Source organism: Rosa chinensis, chromosome 1, assembly GCF_002994745.2.
Source record: "Rosa chinensis cultivar Old Blush chromosome 1, RchiOBHm-V2, whole genome shotgun sequence".
Taxonomy (NCBI): Eukaryota; Viridiplantae; Streptophyta; class Magnoliopsida; order Rosales; family Rosaceae; genus Rosa; species Rosa chinensis.
This window is the reverse complement of record NC_037088.1, coordinates 39,545,509-39,549,341: the sequence shown is the minus strand read 5'-3', so window position 1 is coordinate 39,549,341 and position 3,833 is coordinate 39,545,509. Positions and strand designations below refer to the sequence as shown.

Below are 3,833 nucleotides of genomic sequence, written 5' to 3'. Positions count from 1 at the left end.
TTCTTCTCAACAAACTCTAAGTTTGGAGGACTCTACAAGCTCCAAGCTTGGAGTGAGCACTAACCCCCACAGTTCTGCTTTTGGTCTCCCCTATGTAGAGAAAGGGGGGTAAAAGAAGGGATGTTGGAAGTCCCCGAGAAAAGAAGAAGAAATTGAAAAACTTAAAAAAAAAAACGGGAACTTTTAGAAAAGTTTACCTTGAAAAATTGCAGGAAATCTTGACCGAAAAGTTGGCCAGGAAAATGTCGCTGGGAAGTTACTGTAGATGGATGGAAAAGTCGCCGGAAAAGGCGCCGGAAGTTGGCCAGAAAAAGTCGCAGGCGGTCGTTAACCGGATAGCTGACGTGGCACAGGTACTGATGTGGCTCGCTGACATGGCTGTTGACTAGGCTATGACGTGGCAGTGGTGATGTGGACGGGCTCTGGGCTGACCTGTGTGGACCGAGGGCTGATCTGCTGGGCTGGGCTCTGCTTCTGCCTCTTTTTTTTTTTTTTTTTTCTTTTCTGCCGGTTCGGTTGCAATCTTTTCTGGTGACCGGTTCGGATGTTTCCAGGCCAGTTCCGATGATGGTTTTTCCGGTTCCCGGAATCTGGGGACGAGGTGCACCTTCTGACAAAAGATGGCAGTGGAAGGTGGACGGGAAGATGGCAAACCAGGTAGGAGATCTTCGGATTCTTCTTGGGAGGCCGGTTTGGTCACTTCCGGTGGCCGGTTCGGGTTGATTCCGGCCAGTTCTGAGGGCAGCGCCGCTGGTTTTGGGCTCCTGGAGGTGAGAGCTTCAAAGTGGGTGGCGGAGGTTATTGGGATTTGAAGGCTACAAATTTAGGGTTTCAGGGTTAGGGCTTTGTGCTGATAACGTGTTTTAGGGAATCAGGAATTGAGAGAAATCTGCTGTGTATTCTCATTGATGGGGCCTCTTTATATAGAGGATTACAATGCATAGAGTTAGAACCATACAAGGAAATAGAATCTCTAGATTCTTCTAATTGAACGCTATTACCACTAGGTCAAGTAACCTAGAGTTTGGATTAAACACAAAATAGAGATATCCTTAAACAAGAACTTAATTAGTTTGATGCAAAAGGCACATCCAACTCTTAATTTTTGATTAACATATCCAAGGAAAGAATTAATATTCCAGTTAATCAAATCCACGCCAGAGATGATCACCTTTATCAAATACTAACAAGTTCATGTAGGAACCAAAGCAGACTCCATGCATGTCTGTTTGGATGAGAAAGAGAGGAGTGCGCGCATGGACAAGGAGAGAATTAAAAACACAGCGGCCAAACTGAGCACCTTCTACTTTCTGAGATCCCGGTGGTTGTCGCCGTCACTACTCGTTGCTGGTACAAGTGTGTGATGTTCATCTTGTTGCTCGTCTTCATTGTCTAAAAAATAGAATTTATATCGATATATAAGAAACATATATTTATCAAAACAAATGTAAATTGATATATGTGCATGGTAGTGATGGTACAACCAGAAATTGTGCTTACCATCGCCTGTATATATCTTCATAGGGATCTCCAATCAGGTCAATAAACCAAGTCGGCCTACGTAAGGCAATATCTTCCATTCTTCCAGCTGGTACCCATTAGCAGAACAAGTATATCCCCGGCAAGACCTCACGTCTTGACATATCTCCATCACAAGGATCCTCACTGGTACTACTACTACTTGTCATGTGTCGTTGTTGCTCCTCCATTACAAGCTTGATGCCCCACTCCTTTACATGACGCTGAGGTTCTATAGATACTGAAACATCTACTTGATCGCCACCTTTGAATTGGTTCTCCAGAAAACTCCAACGGCTTAACCATATCATGTCCTCTCCTGCACCTGGAAATCTGGAATTCCATAGGATCGCGGGCCGTAGATCCAGGTCCGACCCTTGCTCTTGTTTCTGACTTTAGTAATTAGTGCAGTAGGTAAATGATCATCAAACACGCTAGGAGGACCATTTTCAGAATTTGCATAGACGACGAAGAAGTTCAAGCCTCGAATTCTGAGATTAGGAAGTGAAGGCACAGTGAAACATATTGAGGAGGATCCGTCACTACTTTATGGCTGAAATTGCCTGGAATCTCATTCCCAAGAAGAAATGTGCTGAATATGCCATATTCATATAGTCCATATATGACATATATGCAAAATTGCAAATCATGTATTAGTAAACAACATCGTTAATAAAGCTTAGAGCTGGTGTTCGAATGAGGCAGGTATGCGCACCTGGATAGGACACAGATCATAACCGTACATGCAAGGATGCCGTATCTTGATGGTTGGCGTAGAATCCAAGTTACACAAGCCCAAATGGTTGACCATTTCTTTATCAACTACTGTTCCAGTGGGTACTAACTTATACTCATACTCCCACTCAACTAGATTTCGGTTGTAACCCAAAAAGGTGGTCTTTGCTTGGCACAAACTGCATTGATACGTTATTCTTTCTAATGATGTGCAATCTTCCAAATTCAGTTCACCTTCTACTTTTGGTATAAGTAGTTTGAGTCTTGAACAGTTGGAAAAGGAGAGTTCATTGAGCTTGGTAAGACCTCTGACACAAATTGGTAGGCTACAAATTTGATTGTTACTTAGATTTTGTCTTTGTAATGTTGAGGATAGGTTACCAAATTCGATAGGAAAAGCATCCTCCTAAAGATTGCATCCACTAAAACTTAAAGATACTAAAGAGCATGGTAAAGAACTCAATATACAAGGACTTCTTTGAGGCCATGATTCAATGGTATTCTCCCCAGTAGTAGTCTGTAATTGATTTATTGGAATTCTATTTGCTTCAAATACTTTCAGAGATTCCATGCTCCTCATCATCTTCATTGAAGATTCATTAAGATTTGAGCAGCCAGATATTATAAGAGTTTCAAGCACTTTAAGCCTAGAAATGGTGTTTGGAAGCATCCTAATGCTTTCACAATCTTTCATATTCAAGTAAACAAGTCTCTTGAGGTTTCCGATGGATTCATGGACGTCAATCCGGCTTCGACAACCTAAAAGAATAAGTGTTTCTAGATTGGGGCAAAGAGAGAAGTCAGCGATCTTAGTAAGGTCATGAGAATGGCTGACATCAAGCATTTGCAATGATGGAAGAAACTGTACATGTAAGGAGAAAAGAAGAGAAAAAAGAAAATACAGTTCAGGTAGTTAATTCTTATAAATGTAAAGCAAAATATTCATAAAGCTAAAAAGAAAAGAAACAAAAAAAAGGAAAAGGGAAATGGAAAGAATAGAGTAACGTACTTTTGTTCCGTTCCACATTTGCCTCAAGCTGCTGTACTGCATTTCAAGAAAGACAAGGTTCTCCAAAGTAAAATCATTTGGTATAGAACTCAAAGGAAATGCTACCCAACACAACCATCTTAATCCTGTAGGAAATTCTCTATAAGATCCATTGAGTTGTACATGACTAAGCCAGAGTAGTCTTAGTTTGTGCATTCTTGCAAATGCAGCAGTTTCAAAAACTCTGTTATTCAAGTCGATTAGAGCATTTGCGCGCATACTCATAGTAGAGCTTCGACTGTTTCTGTACCCTGATAAGAAAAACGGGGAAACGTACAATTGGCTCAGGAGTTGCACCAAAATAAAACATATATCCACATAGTTAAAGAATATATTTCTTAATTTTTTTTTTTTAAAAGGAATATATTTCTTACACTCTTTTCTTTTAGTACTGTCAACGAATCCTTATGACGCCATTATCTACTTCGTCTCCCAGGCTCCTCGGGAGACTCTAAGCGAACAATTCCTCTTCCCATTTCACGAAGCATTTCATGCATTTCTACATTTTCATACACATCAATTGTCACTAAAC

At 40.8% G+C, this 3,833-nt stretch overlaps 1 long non-coding RNA gene across 1 annotated transcript; it reads right to left on the bottom strand.

Annotated features, from left to right (window-relative positions):
* Nucleotides 1-963: 963 nt before the first annotated feature.
* LOC112176518 lies at nucleotides 964-3,413 on the bottom strand. The gene is made up of 3 exons (XR_005804449.1): nucleotides 3,263-3,413; nucleotides 1,501-3,115; nucleotides 964-1,392 (listed from the first exon to the last, which is right to left on the bottom strand). It is a non-coding gene; the product is annotated as an uncharacterized LOC112176518 (long non-coding RNA).
* Nucleotides 3,414-3,833: the final 420 nt, after the last annotated feature.